Source organism: Camelus bactrianus, chromosome 1, assembly GCF_048773025.1.
Source record: "Camelus bactrianus isolate YW-2024 breed Bactrian camel chromosome 1, ASM4877302v1, whole genome shotgun sequence".
NCBI lineage: Eukaryota > Metazoa > Chordata > Mammalia > Artiodactyla > Camelidae > Camelus > Camelus bactrianus.
The window spans coordinates 71,678,528-71,699,960 of NC_133539.1; the positions used below are offsets into that span (position 1 = coordinate 71,678,528).

Sequence of the window (21,433 nt, forward strand, 5' to 3'; positions counted from 1 at the left end):
CTAATTAAAAAAAATAGATAACGATCACCAACGTATCCCCAACTCTGAGAATAAAAACATTATGAATAAAGTTGAAGCCTCTGCCCCTTGGCATCATGGTCACTGTTAGCCTTTGTTACCACCACATAACAGGTCTCTCCCCACACTTACCCTATAGCTCATTCTTCAAATAAACAGAATAAACAATCCTTGGTTAGGAGAACTAGTTCTTCTACCTCTCCTTGTCCACAATCATCAAAGTTCATGCCTGAACTTCTCCTAATTACCTAATTGCCTCTCAAATGAGTTCGTATTCCATCCTACCTTCTCCCTGCTTACTGAAAAGCTATTCATCCTTCAAGAATCAAATCAGATTCCAATTCATCCATGAAGTGTATTACAGCCTTCAAAAACTTTTTTTTTTTCCTAACTTCCACAGACCAGATGATACAGAAACAATCTGTTTCGTAAGTCTTTGTTTTCTATGAGGGAAAAGTGCACCAATCCTGACTCTCACCCTCCATTCAGTAGCAGTGTAGAAAACAGACTGAAAGGGGGTCAGGGTTAAAGGCAGGGAGGTGCGGGCCAATTTAAGGAGGTGGCAATGAAGAATTCTATTCTCTGTGACTGAATGAGAAGAGAGGAGAATCAAGTATTTCTGAGAATCTATCCTAAGGAAATACTCTCAAAGCTGGTGATGTGTATCATGTGTGGGTTGTACTTACAGATCTACAACTTAAATGTTAGTTCTCCTCTTTCTATATATATTATGATAAAAAACTAGAAACAATCCATAGCAAATTACAGTGTATCAATTGAATGAATATGAAGGCTTTTTAATGTAGGGGGACATGATCTTACATGTAGAAAATCCTAAAGATTCCATCCCAAAATTGTTAGAACTAATAAAAGAACTCAGCAAATAGTAGGATACCAAGTCAACACATAAAAATCGGTTGTATTTCTATAAATGAATAAACAATATGAAAAGGAAATTACAAAAATATTTCCATTTATAAAATCATCAAAAAAAACCCCAAAACAACAACACTTAGGAAGTAACCAAGGAGGTGAAAGACTTATACAATGAGAACTACAAAACACTGCTGAAAGAAATTAAAGAAGACATAAATAATTGGTAACACATTCCATGTTCAAGACAGTATTGTTAAAAAGTCAATACTATTCAAAGCCATCTACAAATTCAATGCAATCCCTATCAAAATCCCAATGACATTTTTTGCAGAAGTAGAAAAACCCACCCTAAAATTCATATGAAATCTCAAGTGACCCTAAATAATCAAAACAATCTTGGAAAAAAAAAAAAACTGGAGGACTCACACTTCCTGATTTCAAAACGTACTAGAAGCTACAGTAATCAAAACAAGTGTGGTACTGGCATAAACACAGATATACAGTCCAGTGGAAGAGAGAGCCCAGAAATAAATTCTTACATATATGGTCAAATAATTTTTGACAAGGGTGCCAAAACCATCAGTGGGGAAAACAGTCTTTTCAACAAATAGAGCTAGGAAAGCTGGATATTTATATGCAAAAGAAAGAAGTTAGATTCTTACCTAATACCATGTACAAAAACTAACTCAAAATAGATCAAAGACATAAATACAAAACTTAAAACAATAAAAGTTTTAGAAGAAAACAGACAAAAGCTTCACAAAATTGGATTTGGCAATTTCTCGGCTATGACACCAAAGACAGGTAATGAAAGAAAAAGGAGACAAACTGGACTTCCTGAAAAATTTTGTGCATCAAAAGATACTACCAAAGGGAAAAAGGCAACCCCTAGAATGGGAGAAAATATTTGCAAATAATGTATCTGATAACAGATTAATAACCAGGATATAGAGAGAACTCCTAAAATTCAACAAAAAACTTGATTCAAAAATGGGCAAAGGATTTGAATTGACATTTCTCCAAAGAAGACATGCAAATGGCCAATAAGCACATGAAAAGATACTAAACATCACTAATATTAGGGAAGTGCAAATCAAAAACAGAACAAGGTATCACCTGACATCCATTAGGATGGCTACCATAAAAAAAAAACAGAAAACAAGTGCTGGCGAAGACATGAAGAAGTTGGAACACTTGTGCACTGTTGGTGGGAATATAAAATGGTGTAGCCACTATAGAAAACAGTACGGCAGTTGCTCAGAAAATTAAAAATAAAATTACTGTATGATCCAGCAATTCCACTTTTGGGTAAATACCCAAAGAACTGAAAGCAGGGACTCAAACAGGTATCTGTACACCCGCATTCTTAGGAGCATTATTCACAAGAGCCAAAAGATGGAAGCAACTCAAGTGCTCATCAACAGATGAATGGATAAACAAAACGTGATATATACATACACTGCAATATCATTTAGCCTTTAGAAAGGACGGAAATTCTGACATATGTCACAACATGAATGAACCTTGAGGACATTATGCGAAGTGAAATAAGTCAGTTACAAAAGGACAAATATTGTCTGATTCCACTTATATGAGGTACTCAGAGTAGTCAAAAATCTCAGAGACAGAAAGTAGAAATGGTGACTGTCCCGAGCTGGGGGTAAGGAGGAAATGAAGGTTATTGCTTAATGGGTATAAAGTTTCAGTTTTACAAAATGAAAACGGTTGTGGAGATGATGGTGATGGTTGCACAACATAATGAATGTATTTAATACCACTGAACTGTACATTTAAAAATGGTTACAGTGGTAAATTTCATGTTATGTGTATTTTACTACAATTGAAAAAAAAAAGTACATAAAGGAGTTAAGTGGTAAGTATGGTTTTTCTATTATTAACCATGTCCTTCCTTCTAGAGTATCTATTCCAGAGAACAGAGGTGAGGGGGAGGACACATAAGGGGGAAAATTCTGTAAGCTTTATATCAGGCTATATATTTTTAGTATCTAGAGAACTCTTGACAATTAGAAAATCAATCAGTTAGAAAAATGACAAACACAAATGAAAATATGCACAGAGGACAGGAACAGAAATTCACAAATGGCCAATAAATGTGAAAAAATGTTCACACATACCGGTGATCAAGGAATGAAACAAGACATCATTTTTCATTATCAAATTTAGTTTGGAGGAAGATGAAAATAAGGTGTCTTGAACAAGGGCACCTGTTTCTAATTCAGGGGCGCTGTTTCTAACTCATACTCATTGTCTTCACTTCCTCATGATTTGTTTCCACCTCCTGATTCTAGAACTCTGGATAATAATACGAAAGACCAAACTAATAACTTCAGCATTGCCAGATCCAATTGAGCATCTCACTAAACAACTCAGAAGCACTGACAGACCAAGTCTCCACCATCTAGAAACTTCTCTCTCATGACTTCTATACCACCAGTCTCCTGCTTTTCCTCCTACCTCACTGTTTCTTCTGTCCTGTGCTCAATCTTCTTACTCTGCAAGACCTCCAAGCATTGGAATGTCTGAGTCTCCAGTTTTCACTTCTCTATGTATACTTTTTCCCCAAGTGATCTCATGTAGTCCTATAACTTTGAGTATCATCTGTATACTGAATATTCCCCAAATTTTATCTCCAGCTCTAGGCTCTCTCTTCTAGGAGCTCCAAACCTGTACAACCAATTGCCTCAACATACCGATTTTTGTATCCAATATACACTTCAAATTTAATACACCCAAAACAGAACTCGTGATTTCTCCCAACTCAAATTTCTCTCTTCCATTCTCACTGAATGCCACCATCTACTCCTAGTTGCTCAAAACAAGGATCAAAAAGGAAAAAGTTCTCCCTTTCCCTCACCAATCCATTTCCAAGTCTTGTTCAGTCTACCTCCAAAATACCTGTTAATTTTTCTACTCTTCTCCATCTCCACAACCACAGACCTACTCCAGAGTACTGTAAACTAACTGACCTCCCAGCTTCCACTCTTGCCCTCTTCCTCTGTGCAGCAAATTATGCGACTTGCCTTCTTAAAACCTTCAAAGGTTTCTCATAAAAACTAAATTCCTAAAAAGGGCCTCACCTGCTCCTATTTTTGAAAGAACACACACAACCAAAAATATACACTCAATGATAATACCTCTAGACAGTAAAACTATGCGTACTTTTCCTCGTTTTCTTGTATTTTTACATTTTTCTATGATAAATACCTGCTACTTGCTTATTAAGAAAGACGAAATTGTACTGCTGAATATACTACATTGCATTTTTACATGTTAACAAGAAAAGTGAATGGACAATTGTACTTAAAACTCTGTAACTGTTATAGGCTCAGAAGAAAATACGAGCAAACATCAAAACTCTAAGAATGATGTGTCAGGGCTGTAGAATTACTGGTGATATTTTTCTCCGCTTTCTGTTTTTTTAACATAATTACATTCATAATAGAAAAAAAAAAGGTTTGCTATAGACCTCATTGTCCTCTGCAATCTGGCCACAACCTACCAAAGCAGTTTTTCTTCCAAGTACTCATTTTCCCAAGCTTTCCACTCCAACCCTGCACTGTCTCACACCTCTGGTGCTTTAACTCGGGCACCATTCCTGGAACAGCCTCCAACCTTCCTAAATCCTACTCATCCTTCACGGTGGAGGGAGACGGTTGGGAAGGCGACAGGTTGGAGGGAGATTCCAGGATTCTTGCTGATGGATCTACTACTTGCTGGTGCTGGGGCGAAATCTCGTCTCCAATCCCATCACCGGCCACCAGGTTTAACATTCTGAAAGCTCCAGCCACTGGGGCTCAAGGGACCACCATCTCCTCAGAGAGCGCGGTGACCCTTAGAAAAGGACACCCCACACACCCAAATTCCGGGTTCCCGCTTCGGAGACTCCCCCGCCACACACACTCACCGCGGACCCAGCCTCCTCCTCCGGAACCTCTCCTCTCGTCACCCGCTCCCTCCCTCCCCTCAGCCTGGGGGCCGGCGCGGCCGCCGCGATGGGGGAGGGGCGCGCACGTGCCCGCGCCGCCCCCGCCCAGACAATGCCCGGGAGAGCGGCGCGCGCTCCCGGCGGTCCCATCCCGCTGCCGCCAACACTCACCCTCTCTCCGGTCTCCTGCTGAAGCGCAGGCCCGCCAGGTGCCGCGAGAGGGCACGGGGGAGGGGTGGGAGCTGTCCAAGCCCGGCGAAGCCGCCGCGCCAGGAGGCCCCAGCGACCCCGGAGCCCGCGGAAGAGCACGGCTCAGCAGCGCCCGACCGGCCCGTTTGGTCCGCACGTCACCAATAGGGGCGGGGCGGGGAGCGCGCGGCGCCAGCGACGGCGGCGGCGGCGGCGGCGCGCTCGCGGTTCCGGGGGCGGAGCTCGCATGGTTGTGGGCGGGGCCGGAGCCCGGGCGGGGTTGGGGTAGCCCAGCCTCTCACCCCCGCCCTCAGTGCCCTGCACTGCTGCGCTGCCTGGAGGGGAGGGGCGCCGGTCCGCTAAAGACGCGATCGTACGTATATAATTTTACTCCTTAGAGGAAGATGATGAGTTCCCCCTCAAGTCACACAGAATATTGATTGGCATTTATGAAGCTTCCACAGCAATAACAACAGTAGCTATGATATTTGTATATGTTATCTTGGACCAAGCTGGAACAAATATTTGTTGAATAAATAAACAAACAGTAAGGCCAAGAACTTACTAGAAAGCCCTGCGTGACAAGGGAATAGAGGGATTTATAATTTGTCACCCTTGGCCTCCTGATCATAAAGTCTATTAGGGGTAAAGACAGATTAACAATATTTGCCCAACAAATTTTTATTGTGTTTCTATTCTGTGTCCTGGCACTGTGCGCCCAGCACTATGTTAGATAATGAGGATTGGAAATGAACAGAACAGTTCCTGCCCTTCTGAAATAAACTGTCACTCTAATCTGAAAGAGCAGGAAAGGCCCCATTGAGCCTTAAACTAAGACCCAAAATGAGAATAGGAACTAGGGAGATAAAAATAAATTTCATGGACAAAGAGGTAGGGTAAATGGTCACCATGAGTATATCTGTATTCTCCTGCTTTGGGGGTCTAACCCTGAGACAGGGGCTTAGAAATATCCAGCTAAGTGTGGAGGAGACCAGAAGCCCACTTCCCCTGGCCCAACTTGGAAGGCTGCCTGATTCTGGCAGAAGTCTTACATTGACCAGGGCTCAGGAGCAGACAGCAGCATTAGGGAGAAAGAGGAATCTGAGATAGTGCTGCTGGGTGTCTACAATTTGCAGATGACTGTCCCCCACCAGATCCAAGCAAGAAACCGACAGTCTAGTTGGCCTATCTGAATTTTGGCAAAAACCAAATCACACCCTTGCAGATCTTATCGGACCCCATCCTTCCATGTGGATTGTGAAGCCCCTGTGAATACAAATTTGGGGAATAGGGGAGTTACACTCCTAGGCAAATACCCAAGAGAAATGAAAGCATATATCTACACAGAATTGTACAGGAATGTGCACAGCAAAAGTGTGTGTCTCAATAAAGTTGTTTAAAAAAGTTATCTCTGGGCATAGGCTAAAAAATACCTGAAAAATACTTGTAAAGGTAAGGTAAAGTACATATAAAATTTCAGCTGGAGTATGATTTGATTGTGGTGGATCTAGACAACGTAAAAAGGGGAATGTACAAAAGTTATTCTACTTAAACTTCTAGATCAAGTTTTAACACAATACTGAGATATTTTTGTTTATTACTTTTAAATTGGTCTTATGCACACTACACCTCTCTATTATGAAAAATAAATAATGACACATGTTGAGCTTATTTATTTGTCAACAGAATTTTTTATATCCTTTAATTTTCTTGATGGTATTTACTTGTATTCTCCTCTGCTAGCTTTTATCATGATCTTCCCCTGGGTTCCTATTTTACAGCCAAGTGTTCCAGAAATGCCCCTTGAATGCCCTTAGTCAAGAGGTATAGATAATCCTGACCTGACCGTAAACAGCCCTCATTTCCAAATATAATGATGCCTCTGGTGGCCTAGACTAAGCCTAAACAAATAATGCTCCATATATGTCAGGTTTCAAAAATCAATTACTTCTCGGAGTACTATCCCTGACATTAGAAGTCTTATTTGGACTTCACAATGGTGCACCCATGGCAGACAGTGGGATGGTGCCCCTGCAATCAGATCTCGGATTCTTCCAATGCAAGTGAACAGGGGATTTTAATTGGGAAGAACAATCTTCTATAAATTCACTTTGGCAGTGAGGCATACATACCTTGTGCATAACTTTTATTCTCCAAACATCTCCAAACTCTTGTACTTTGTGTGGCCATTATGTTTCTCCTTCTATGCTTACAAAATGCCTTCTTCATATGTTCAGAGTAAACTCATCTAGGTTTGGTGTTCCTCCCCAGCTGAACAGTACATCACGTCAGAAGAGTCATAAATGTGCCTAGAGAAGAATTTTTCACATTACAAAAGGAACAGAAGGAACAAAAGGAGGAGAAACTGTCAGGGAATTTTCTGTGCTGCTTGTATTCTGTTCACTATAGACAAGACCAAGTTGAGAATCCGAGTAGTCAGATAATATGTATAGAATGAGTTTGGATCTTCATGACCTAAAATACAGGCAATCTGTTTCAAAGTTTAAAACAAATCATAATGGGGAAATGATAGCTGGGAACTTTTTTTGGTTTTTTGTACTCAATCGTGTACCGCTTGTACAATGTTGACATTTATATTTTGTGCAAAAAAATTTATGCGACAGCATAGAACTAAGAAGCTGTGTCTCTCCTCCCCTTGCTTTGTCACTGCATCTCTCTCCTTGTAACTAACTCTCTCCTTTTAGATGTGGCATTCACAACAGCTTGGCAGACTTCACATCCATTCCTAACTCTTTCTCCCTTTCCTTCTTCTATAGAAGCTAGAAAGTTAAACACTCAAGTTTCCTACCCTCCCTTGCAGCCAGGAGTGACCATGTTGTTACCAAGTCCAAACTCATTCTGCTCGCCACACGACAGGCCAATAAATTGGAATACAAGGTATTGGGACCAGGAATAATGACTGTATTCGGAAAGCCGGCAGACTGAGAAGATGGCAGACTGATGTCCTGGAGATGTCCCAAGTCAGAATTCAGGCTCCTTTTATACTAAAAGGGGAAAGGGTATGGTCTTATGGTTGGAATCCTTTGTTCGTGTGGGTCAGGTCATGTTGTCCCTGTAAACCTCCAACAAAATAAATGCTATTTTCTATTCTGCAACTTTTTATCTTTATCTGAATGGAAAACTGTTAATACCCTTAAAATTCAAAGCCTTGAGAATAGGCTATCCCATATATTTCAAACTGTAGGCAGCATTCCTTTACCAAAGGTGCAGAACCAGCACAACTAAGCCCAGGAAACAGAGCACAGGGTTAAAGCCAAAGGAACAGACCTAGTATGGAGTCAGATTTGTTCTTTTTTATTACAGTGTGACTAAGTTTTAGGCAAAAAGATGAAATCACAAGTTCAATGAATAAAAAGAGAGACTCCCAAAGAAAGGGAAGAGATGTAGCTGGCCCTGCCTTGGTCCTTTTGTCCCCTTCTTCCTGCCTTGAATTTGGATGTGATGCCTGAAGGTACGGCAGCCATCCTTCAACCAACCTTCAAGCCAACACCTTAAAAATGGGCAGAAAGAAAGCAGGAGCCTGGGTCTGTGAGGATGGTGCCAGGCCTGGACTGCCAGCTTGCCTGTAAGAAAAATATCATTTGTCTAAACAACTTGTAGCCAGGCTTTCTGGTATTTGCAGCCAACCACATTCCTATATGACACCCAAGAGTTCTTCGGTGTATTTCTTTCCTTATCTTCTTCAACTCCTCTGTTAGTTCTTTCTCAGTCTCTCCCCCAGGTCCTCTTTCTTGGCCTATGCCTGAATACTGAGGTTTCTGTCGCTTCTGTCCTTGGTCTCTTCTCATTTCTTGAATAATTTTCTCCTTGTGCATAGCTTCAGCTACCCCTTACACACCAATAAATTCCAAATCTAGACTATGAACTTGGGCCTTCATCCTGAATCTGGACCATTATTTTCAAGTGCCTTTAAGACACTTCCCCTTAAAATGCCCTGAAGCAAATTCAGCCTATCCATGATGAAATTCATTCTTTTCCCCCCCTCATTCAAGGCTTATTTTTCTCCTTTCTTATCTATTTTGGTTAGTGGTTTCACCATCCACTCAGTCATCTGAGATAGAAACTTTGAAATCTTCCACCCCTTATTTACCCTCACAGGTCACATCCAATTAGTCACCGGGTGTTACTGAATCCTTAGTCACCAGGTGTTACTGAATCCACCTCCTAAATTCTTCTTAGGTCATCTCCCTCCCTCTTATTCCCTCAGCTGTTGCTCTGGTCCAGGTGCCCATCCTCTTTCACCTGGACTCCGGCCATTGCCTCCTAATTGGTGGTGCTGCCTTCCTACTCTCCCCCTCTAGTGCATCTCAACTGCTGGGATCAACTTTCTACAACACACATCTGATCACCTTGCTCTACTATTTAAAACACCACCCAATGCCCTGCCCCCATTACCTAGGACCAGTGATTCTCCAGTGATTGAAATTTTACTGTGCATCCACATTACCCGAAGGACTGTTTAAATACAGATTATTGGGCCCCTCCTCCAGAGTTTCTGATTCAGTAAGTCTGGGCTGGGCCCTAAAGTGTGCATTCCTAACAAGTTTGCGGATGATGCTGAGCAGGGACCGCATTTTGAGAACCAGTGGCCTGGGCTAAAGTTAAAACTTATTAACGTCAGGTTTAAGATAGTTTACAACTGACCTTCCCAGTTTCTGGCTGCTGCTCACCACATACCTTAAGTTATTTCTGAAGTCACCTTCCACTCTTATGTCAAGGTCCTGACTCACTCTTTTCCACCTGCCTGGAATGTACGTCCCCCTTCTTATTCCTGGCCAACTCCCCACCAGTACTTCAGGGAAAGTCCAGCTCCAGCCTTTCCCTTCTGAAGAATTAACTCATGCTTCCTCCTCTACACTCCTTTTGCACTTCATACATAGGGTACTTTTTGGTCTTGCTACTTAAGTGATGGACCTCAACCAACACTAGGGCCATCACTTGGGAGCTTGTTAGAAATGCAGACGTTCAGTCTCCACCCAGACCCACTGAATCAGAATCTGCAACTTAACAGGACCCTCAGGTGATTCCTATGCCAACTGAAGTGTGAGAAGCATTGCTGTGCAGGGTCTTGAGCTATGTATTGTGATAGCCACTCTGATTACAGTATTTCCTTTAATTCCTTCAGCAGTCCCAAGGCTTATTATGATTGTCTACAATTTATAAAAAAGGAAATGGTGGCTGGTAGTAACAGAGCTGGGGTTGAAACCCAGGTCCATCTGGCTTCAAAAATCTGTGCTTGCTCTGCTTACTGTACCCATTGTCTGCTTATTACAGGTCTTCACACATAGCACTGTAATTATCTATCCGTAAGTGTGCCTCCCTGTCCACGTAAGATGCTGAGCAGGGCAAAGTCCTATTGTCTCTAGACCTCAGGAATGAACACCAGACTGAAAACAAGGAAGAACCTTTGTTCTTTCTCACTGTCAACTCCAGTTCTAATAGCAGCTTTAGGTAGGATGAGGCTTTTTTGAAAAAAAATTGAAGTATAGTTGCTTTACAGTGTGTTAGTTTCAGCTGTGCAGCAAAGTGATCCAATTATGCATACATACATATATATATTTTCAGATTCTTTTCCATTATAGGTTATTATAAGCTATTGAATATAGTTCCTGTGCTATACAGTAGAACCTTGTTTAAGGATGGGCCTTTTGAAGGAGTTTACATGAATTTTAAAAATATAACAGCTTTATTGAGATATAATTCATATATCATATAATTAACTCATTCAAAGTGTACAATTCAATGGTTTTTAGCGTATTCACAGAATGTGCAATCATCATCACAGTCAATTTTAAAACTTTTCATCGCCCCAGAACAAAGCACATGTCCATCAGCAGTCACTCTCCTTTTCCACTAGATCCTCCGTCTCTAGGCAACCACCAGTCAACCTCTGTCTCTATAGATTTGCCTATTCTGGGTATTTCATATTAATGGAATTGTACAATAGGTGGCCTTTTGTGACTGGCGTCTTTCACTTAGCATAATGTCTTTAAAATTCAGCCATGTTGTAGCATGTATCAGTGCTCCGTTCCTTTTTGATTGCTGGATAAAATGTCCCTTTTTACTTACCCATTCATCAGTTGGTAGACACTTGAGACACACCTTTTGGCTATTACAAATAATGCTGTTATAAACATTGATGTATAAGTTTTTGTGTGGACACATGTTTTCATTTCTCTTAGGTATACCCCTAGGAGCTGGGTTATATGGTAACTCTATGTTTGACTTTTTGAGGAACTAACAGACTGTTTTCCAAAACAGTTGTACTTTTTTAAATACTCAGCAGCAGTGTATGAGGATTCCATTTTTCCCACATCCTTGCCAGCATGTTATTATCTGTCTTTTTAAAAAAATTCAATTTGTTTAAACCAACCAACCAAACAAACAAACAAATCGTGTCTTTTTTATTATAGTCATTCTAGTGGGTATGAAGTGGTATCTCATTATGGTTTTGATCTGCATTTCCCTGATAACAAATGATATTGAGCAACTTTGCTTACTGGTCATTTGCATATCTTCTTTGGAGAAATGTCTACTCAGATCTTTTGCCTTTTTTTTTTTTTTGAGGGCGGTAATTAGGTTTATTTATTTATTTACTTAATGGAGGTACTGGGGATTAAACTAAGGACCTTATGCATGCTAAGCATGCAATCTACAAATTGAACTATACCCTCCCCCCACTTGACCATTTTTAAATTGGGTTTTTTAGTTTATTGAGTGGTAAGAGTTCTCTATATGTTATGGGTTAAATTATGTCTCCTCCAAAATATTTGTTGGAATCCTAGCCCTTGATACCTCAGAATGTGACTTTATTTGGAGATAAGGTCTTTACAGATGTAACCAAGTTAAAATGAGGTTTTAGGGTGGGCCCTAATCCAATATGGTGGCTGTCCTTATAGAAAGGGGAAAACTCGGACATAGAGAGACATGCACATAAGTAGAACATCATGTGAAGATGAAGGCAGAAAACAGGGTTGATGTAGCAGAAGCTAATGGATGCCAGAGATAAACAGAAAATACCAGAAGCTAGATGAGCAACATGGAACATTTTCTTCCTCTCAGTCCCCAGAAGAAATCAGCCTTGCCGATCTTGATCTCACACATCTATCCTCCTAAACTGTGAGGCAATACATTTCTGTTGTTCAAGCCACCACCCAGTCTGTGATACTTTGTTAATGGCAGTCTTGGGAAACTAGTACATTGTATATTCTAGATACAAGTTCCTTATCAAATAATATGACTTGTAAATATTTTCTCTCATTCTGTGGATTGTCTTCTCAGTTTCTCAGTGGTATCCTCTGAAGCACAGAAGTTTTTAATTTACATGAAGTTCATTTTCATTTTGACTCCTTTGCAGGGTTGGTTTTTGAGGCCAGTCTTAGATTTATTCTGATCCCAGGAGGCATTTTCTTAGCTGTTTCTTTCCCTGGTTCTCACTGGTAAACTAGCTGGCCTGTGATGTCGTCTGTTGATCTCTTGGAGCTACCAGCCTCCTGTTAACTGTCTACTACTACTGTTCTCAGGAGCTCCCTTAGGCTTGAACATCCTCACACTCTGAAATAAAGTCAGTCAGCTTTACAAGCAGGGTGCTGTGCTGAGGTGGTAGCCTCTGGTCTGCTCGACTTGCCTTTTTTGGTGTGGAACCTCTGCCACACCAGTGGAGCTAGCTGGAGGAAGGGTGCCTCCACCTCTCAGCGATACTCACCTGGAAATTAGCCTAGGGAACCTGGAACGGTGGGGGATGAGAAATGCTGGTGGCCTGCCTTTCCCTTGGAAATATCCTTGCCTGGGGCCAGGTGAGCAGGAGCCCTACCTTCTTGACCACACCCACTTCGAGTGTAGCTTCTGTCATGTTGAGTTGGGATGGGGAGAGTGAGGTAGAAACTGTGAAGTGGCTTAAGTGCTATACACTCTATCTGTTCTTACTAAGTTTCAGTAGATTTTCTTGAATAAATGTTTCTTATTTACACACTTAGGAGAATTTCTAGAGACTTTAAATGTTGTTTTTAAAAATAATTTTCGCCAATTACAATTGTTTTGCTGAAGTGCGGGCCCATGGAACTCTTCACAGCACTATTCTGGAAATAATTTATGTTATTTTGATTAAAAATGGGATCATTGCAGATGTGGGTACAGGTTGGGGTTAGGGATAGCAGTAGCAGAGTAAGTCAGGAATAAAAGATTAGGTAACAATCCTTTGGGGCTTCCAATTAGCATAACAAGAGAGAAGCAGTAGGTGAGAACCAAACCAGGGATCACGAAAGAACTTTGGAGGCCTTATAATTTCCCTATTTGTCTATTTTTCAACATACCCCTTCTGCCCACAGTGATTATCAGTCAAATATATTTCATTACTTAATCTGTGCCAGGCACTTTGCCAGGTCCTGGGGATAGAGTTAGGTTAACAAGACAGACCTGGTCTTTGCCCTCGAGGAGTAAAAAATAAATCCATTTGGGGAATCAGGAAAGGATTCATAAATGAGGTAGCATTTGATCTGGACTCAGAAGCAAGGAGAGGGTTACTACTGAACCTAAATTTAGACAGAAACCCAAAACCTAATGATAAGGTCAGAGAAAGTCACTGTTATGTAAATGCCAAGAAATCATTAAAACTACTTTAACACATATTGATGAGATTTTTCAGTTCTAGGCAAATTCAAAATAGGCCTTTTGTCATTGGCCCTCTAACAATTTTCTCTCTCCTTTCACTTCCTAGTGAACTTGGGTTTATCAAAACTACCTACAAAGTCATCTTACCCAGGCTGGTCCTCTCCCCTGGATTGGATTTTTGACTAGATTCTTGGACCTCATCAAATAAGAGATGGTTCCTGATTTTGAAGAGTCCATAATCTGGGAGAGAAAGATAAAAAGTCAAGTAAACTGAAAAGTTCTCTCACAGAGGTACATAAAGGAGGCAATGAGGGCACACAAGTGCCATCTAACTCAGACTGGGATGGGAAGAGAATGATCATGGAAGCTCCCCTGAGGAAATGAACCCTATCTCTTTCAGAGAATGTAGGGCAGATGGCTGGAGGCCAGGCTATATTCCAAGAGAAGGAAGCCAAAACAAAGAGGTGGGTAAGTCCATGAAGCATTCCTCCTCGCCCCCCACCCCATCCAAGATTTGGGGAATTCCATATTGTATTTATTTTGGCAAGAAGCAAAGCCTTCCTCTCCCTAAGGAATTCAGATGTCTCCCTTTCTCTCACTTTCCCTCTATCTCCATCTCCCTGGCCCTTAGCAGCCAGTCAGCGACGTGAACTAGTGTCGGCTAATTGTTTCCACTGGCAATTTCAATCAAGGAGTAAGTGAGGTAAAAATAAATTTATTAGCATGGTGGATGCATAGGGATGTTCTATCCAGGTTATTTCTGCTGTCTACTAAAATAAATGCACAGTCTAAAAGTTGAGAGTTATGGTTTATTTGACAGACATTTCTGAGGATTCGAACCCCTTTGAACCCAGGATGACAGCATCCCAGATCGCTCTGAGGGACCGCTCCGAAGAGGTAGGGAAAGAGCCAGGATATATGAGTTTTACAACAAAGACCAGGTAGTCGGAACATTAAAAGATTACTTATTTACTGAAGAAAACCAGACATTTTAAGTTAAAGAATTTAGCATTTTTCTACATATGGGAGGGAGGAAACATTTGGGCTCATTGAAATCATTCCTTTGACAAGCACCTAGCTATCTAGGTCCAGTACCCTGTCCTTTCTCATTCTGAGTCCCTTCAGGCTGCTGAGGCTGGGCTGCCTGCTTGTTTTCACTGTGGAAGGTGGCGGGCAGGGGCTGATAACTTGATAGCTTCAGCATTCTTTGCTTACTGATATGATTTGTAGTATTTTTCATTCACACTGCTTAAAGATCATTGTATGTGTCCTGTTCCCTGGCTCTCTGGAGCTGCCTCAGTTTCTGCCTGTTTTCCAGGTATGACACTTGTCTCACTCATCAACTCTGTGAGCCTCTGCTATCTTCCAATAAATTCCCTGTTCACACAGAGTTGTTTCAATCATATGCCAACAAAGAACTTTGATCTTGGGCAAACCATTTAGAAGGCTCTTCAATATCAGAGCTGATGAAGGTGTGAACTAAGGCACTGGTAGGGAGGATGGGAAGATAAATGGATAGACAACAATATAAAGAGGAAGATTTCCTTGCACAAGGTAGGTATTCAATAAATAACAGGAAAAAATTACTCCTAGATTTCTGGCTTTGATAAGTAGCCAGTTTTGTTGCTATTAACCAGAAAAGAAAATACAAGATAAATATTTTTGGATAAAGAGGTTTTTGAGTTTCAGGTTTTAGTAGTCCCATATTAAGGACTCATACAGACATTTCTGGAAGTCATTTGGATATAAGAACCTAGTCTAAACATTTAGATTTAGGAGTCATCAAATATACTGGAACCATAGCACTGGATAAAATTACCTAGGATAATTATCTACAGGGTAAGAAGAAAGCCTGATGATTGAGAATTTAGGGCCAAGGTGGAGAAAGGGCCCATGAAAGAGAAGTAAACTGAAAAGTGTGATGATAGCCAGGATAGAACAATATCATCAAGGAGCATTAAACTTGTTAAATAAGAAAACGACTTAATTTAGCAACGAACATGTAATAGAGCTCTTGGCAAGTGTGATTTCCGTAGTGCTGTGAGTATGTGAGGCCAATTGTGGTGTATTAAGAAGTGAGGCAAAGGAGAGACTTAAAAAGAAGGTAGAGTTAGAAAGGAACTTGGGGCTGCAGAAAGGATTTTAAAGATGGGAGAGGCTAGAGTATGCTTAAATGCTTCAGGAAAGCGCTCATAGGAAGAGAGGTTGAAAATCAGAGAAGGAGAGAGAAGGAAGTCCTTAAGACACTGGATGAATGGGATTCAGAGTTCAGATGGGGGAGGGGCACCTAAACCCTGAAGAGAGAGGATAGTATAGGAGTGGAGATTCTACTGCGTGTCTTTCAATTCTTTGAAAAGAAAGGAAGATCAACTGCTGAGAACAAAAGAGAAGATAGTGGAGTGCTGCAGGAGAGTGGTGAATTAGCTGGTATAGAGATAGGAAAAAGATGAGAGCAGGTTCACACTGAATAAAGCCTGGCTGAGAATATCTTGCCCAGCTGAAGTTGGAGATGACAGAATTTTAGAGGTACAAATTTGCAGCTAATTGATTTTCTCTACCTGTGCTCAATAACTTGGGAGAGGAGCAGAGAGGGCCAATAATTGGGCTGATAAACATGGATGCAGTAGGAGAGTAAGTGAAATGGGAGATCAAAAGGTGAGCAAATCTTGAGTGCTGGTGAGAGTGTTGGAGTGACACTGCAATGATGGAATGCAGGCTGGGAAGGGATAACGGGTACCCCAGGGGCCTGCATGAAGAGATGTTAGAAGACTGGAGATCTGGGTGAGCTCACAAGGAAAGTCATAGAATGAGAGAGGTGGAAGGAAAGGAGGGCTTTAGAGTTTAAGGTTTCATTGGAAGAGTAATTCTGGATGATGAAATGATCTGAGGAATGGCCTTGTGTGTTGGAGTGAGTGGGAGTGAGGGTCTGTTGACTAGAGGTCAAAACAATGTGAGGTTAGAGCAAAGGGATGGGTCCTATATGCTTAAATGACCCAGGATAATGGCAGAAATCAAATTTAAAGAGCAAGACTATGAGTCATATGTCAAATCTGCTGATAAACAATCTTATGAATGGTAGGTATCCAGAAACCACAGGTTGAGAAGTAGAAATTTTTTTTACTTCTCCAACAAACTAGGACCTTAGTGTAATGTTATTCCTATGTCTCAGTAAGCAGCCCTTCCCTGATTGCTATGTATTTCCTCACTGGACAGAAAACTCTGGAGGGCAGGGCCTGTCTTATTAGATTAGATCCCACAGCACCTTATCCAGTGCTTGACAGCAATTGGAAAGAAGAAAGCATACAATCTCTTTACTCTAGAAAGCGGTGATTCCTTATTCCCATTTGCACCATTCTCGGTACCTGGAATCCTCTAACTTCCTCTATCATACTATATAGAATTTATCTGTTCATATGTCTGCTTCTCCCATCAGTCTGTAAACTTTGAGGACAGGGACTTTCACATTCATTACTGCAGTCCCAGAGGAAATATTCTGTCTGATCCACATTAAGAACTCCAATGTTTGTCAAATAAATAAATAAATACATAAATGAATGAATCTCTCAGCTGTTAATAACTACCATTCCTGATTAAGCCCCATTGCCAATTATTGAGCTTTGGTCTTTTCTCTCTAATTGCTGCCAGACACTGGGTAAGGTGCTGTGGAACTAATCTAAAAGGCAAGCCCTGCCCTCCAGAAGCTTTCGTTCAAGTGAGGAAATAGGTAAAAATCAGGGAAGGGCTGCTTGCTGGGACATTACGTGCTTTTACATTCTAATGTAATCCTCACAAACAAGCCTAAGTAGGAAGAGGGGAAACTGGAGCCCAGAAGGGTTGAATTATCTTGCCCAAAGACAAACAAGCAGTAAATGTTAAAGCTGGCATTTGAACACAATTCTGACTTCAAACTTACTTTCACATTATGTTGCCACCAAGCCTAGCCTAAGTGTAACAACTAAGATTTTTCAGAAAATCAATTTAAGTGGATGGCACCACAGTGCTAGCTTTATCATTAAGGCAATGATTTCCAAGGGATTTTTTTTTTAATTGCTATGTATTTTAGTCCTGTGTCCTCTGAAAAGCAGACACCAAGATGAGATCAAATGTGCAAGAATTTTTAATAAAAACATGCAAGAAAATGCCTATGAGGGAAAACATGGAGGGAGGGAGAGAGAAGCCTGGGAGAACCAGTGGATCCCAAAAGCAAGTGAAGAAGAGAGGGAAAGAAGGTTGGATAGAAGCATCTTACGTTGCCACATAGTCTCATGAAGGTTGGACAAAGCAGAAGGAAAGTCCTGGAGCCCAAATCCACCATCAGAAGAGACCTCTCTCTTAGGAAGAAGTGTGCCTCAGTATCCCTGCTACAAGTCATTGGCTGAAAGTAGCTGGTGGGAGGTGTGGCTTAGCGCAAATGCAAGTGCATAGCAAAGCCAGCAGCGGGGCATTATTTAGTCAACTGTACTCCCTGTGACTGGAGTTCAGGCAGGCCCTTTTCCATAGCTGTCACACTATGCTAGAAAGGCTGCTTTCTCTTTTGTTTTACCTCTTCTGTTTACCTACTTGCAGACAGTGAATTCCTTACTATCTCTAGTGTCATTCACCAAATCTCAGTAGAATGGAGTATGTGTGTTAAACAAGTAACTATCATTTAAAATCCTCTTTCCTCTTTCCATTTGGACAAGATGCCTCCCTTTGTCACATTTTTCTCTAAATAAAAAGAAACGAATATTCAAAGCCTTGACTTTTTGCACTGATTCCTCTTTAGCACTTTGGTTATATTACATATGTATTATTATGTGTATTAAACTCTGACTCAAAAATCCTGTTTTAAGGACTATACAGGCTCTTGTATAAAAAACAAAATAGTGAAGCATTAAGGACCTCTGTGCTGAGCGTGCTATTAAAATATAATAATGAACAGGTGATTTTTTTTTTAAAACTGAAGTATGGTTGATTTATAATGTGCTGGTTTCTGGTGTATAGCATGGTGATTCAGTTATACATATCCTTTTTCATTATAGGTTATTACTAGCTATTGAATATAGTTCCCTGTGCTATGCAGTAGGAACTTGTTGTTTATCTATTTTGTATATAGTAGTTTGTATCTGCTAATCCAAAACTCCTAATTTATCCCTCCCCCTTTTCCCCTTTGGTAACCATAAGTTTGTTTTCTATGTCTGTAAGTCTATTTCTGTTTTGTAAATAAGTTCATTTGTGTCATATTTTTAGATTCCACATACAAGTGATATCATGATATGTCTCTATATAACTTTACTTATGATGGTAATCTTTATGGCTGAGTAATACTTCATTGTGTATATTGTGGTGTATATATACACCACAACTTCTCGTCTGATTATCTGTCAATGGACATTTAGGTTGCTTCCACGTCTTGGCTATTATAAATAGTGCTGCTAAAGAACATCATGTATCTTTCTGAATTAGAGTTCCCTCCAGATATATGCCCAGGAATGGGATTGCAGGATCATATAAGTCGTCTACTTTTTGTTTTTTGAGCAATTTCCACACTGTTTTCCATAATGGTTCACCAAACTACATTCCCATCAATATTGTAGGAGGGTTCCCTTTTCTCCACACCCTCTCCAGCATTTATCACTTGTGAACTTTTGTTTTTCATTTTTTCTTGAGTTATAGTCAGTTTACAATGTTGTGCCAATTTCCAGTGTAGAGCACAATTTTTCAGTTATACATGAACATACACATATTCACTGTTGCATTATTTTTCACTGTGAGCTACCACAAGATCTTGTATATATTTCCCTGTGCTATATAGTATAAACTTGTTTATCTATTCTATATATGCCTGTCAGTATCTACAAATTTCAAACTCCCAGTCTGTCCCTTCTCATCTTACTCCCGCCAGCAACCACAAGCTTGTATTCTATGGTTGAGTCTGTTTCTGCTTTGTGTTTATGTTCATTTGTCTCTCTTCCTTCCTTCCTTCCTTTCTTTTCTGTCCTTCCTTTTTTCTTTCTCCCTTTCTTCCTTCCTTCCTTTTTTTTTCTTTTCTTCCTTTCTTCCTTTCTTTCTCTTTCTTTCTCTTTTCTTTCTTTCCTTTCTTTTTCCTTTCGTTTTTTTAAGATTCCACATATGAGCAATCTCATATGGTATTTTTCTTTCTTTTTCTGGCTTACATCACTTAGAATGACATTCTCCAGGGACATTCATGTTGCTGCAAATGGCGTTGTCATTTTTAATGGCTGAATAGTATTCCATTGTATAAATATACCACATCTTCTTTATCCAGTCAGCTGTCAATGGACATTTAGGCTGATTCCATGCCTTGGCTATTGTAAATAGTGCTGCTATGAACATTGGGGTGCAGGTGTCTTTTTGAAGTAGAGTTCCTTCTGGATATATGCTCACTTGTGGACTTTTTAATGATGGCCATTCTGCCTGGTGTGAGGTGATACCTTTTGTATTTTGATTCGTATTTCTCTCATAAAATTAAGCATTTTTTCATGTGCCTATTGGCCATTTGTATGTCTTCATTGGAGAATTGCTTTTTTAGGTCCTCTGCTCATTTTTGGATTGGGTGTTGTTGTTGTTGTTGTTGTTGTTGTTGTTGTTATTGAGTTGTATGAGCTGTTTTTATATTCTGGAAGTTAAGCCCTTGTCAGTTGCATCATTTACAAATATTTTCTCCCATTCTGTAGGTTGTCTTTCCGTTTTGTTTATGGTTTCCTTTGCTGTGCAAAAGCTTGTAAGTTTCATTAGGTCCCATTCGTTTATTTTTGCTTTTATTTCTATTGCCTGGGTAGATAGGCCTAGGAGAACATTGCTAAGACTTATATCAGAAAATATTTTGCTTATGTTTTCTTCTAGGAGGTTTATAGTGTCTTGTCTTATGTTTAAGTCTTTAAGCCATTTTGAGTTTAGTTTTGTGTATGGTGTGAGGGAATGTTCTAACTTCATTGATTTACAATGCGGCTGTCCAGCTTTCTCAACATTACTTACCAAAGAGACTGTGTTTTCTCCATTGTATATTCTTGCCCCATCTGTCAAAGATGAATTCACTGTAGGTGTGTGGGTTTATTTCTGGGCTATTTGAACAAGTGATTTGTGTCTTAACTTATAAATGAGACTGAGTGACAACATGGAGGGAGAGGTCAATGCCATTGAAAGAAAACTTTAATGTTACTTACTCAGAGTTCCCCTTGAAGCAAGAGGCACATCATGTCACACAGAGCCCACAGGGGAAGCACCAGTGTCCAGAGGCAGAAAGAAATTAGGAGAAAGCCACAGACTTTCCTGGTGTTTCCATGAGAAAATCAAGGCATGGCAGGATAAACAGTTTACGATTGGCTTGTTTGAATAATTCCAGGTGGTTTGGGGACAATGGGGGCAGTTCTGTCTTCTGGTACCTGGCCCCAGGGTGATAGAAGGTAGAGGAAATGTTAGCTTGGTGTGCTGAAAGTTAAAGGAAGTGACTGGGGGTTTGGACAGGAGATTGGTTGGTTTATATACCAAAGCTGGGCTCACCCATGAGCTGCTTGCTACCCCTAGGAATTAGCTAGTCCTGGGAGGAACAGTTTCTCCCCAGCCAGCAAGGCTCTCTGAAGATGTCAAAACATCATAAAATATAGAAAATAAAAAAGACCCCAACATAATTAGGAGGAAATCATGCCTTCTGATTTTCTTAGCCTCCATTAGCAGTTAATAGCAGAGAAACAGAAGACAGGTTTAGCTCACTTTGCCCCTGATTCTGTTAAGAGCACACTTTTTTTTTTAAGAGAAAATTTAAAGAGGCTT

The 21,433-nt window shown here is 40.5% G+C and overlaps 1 protein-coding gene across 7 annotated transcripts in view; it reads right to left on the bottom strand.

Moving 5' to 3' along the window:
* Positions 1–5,209, bottom strand: part of YEATS2 (YEATS domain containing 2) — a 92,324-nt gene extending 87,115 nt beyond the window's left edge. For 4 of the 7 annotated variants that reach the window (XM_074367043.1, XM_074367037.1, XM_074367027.1 and 1 more), the window contains exon 1: positions 5,012–5,209. The gene's annotated coding sequence lies outside the window, so the exon portion shown is untranslated. Of the gene's footprint in view, positions 1–4,819; positions 4,952–5,011 lie in introns of those variants that run through there. The other 3 variants (XM_074367019.1, XM_074367017.1, XM_074367006.1) reach the window with 2 other exon arrangements.
* Positions 5,210–21,433: the final 16,224 nt, after the last annotated feature.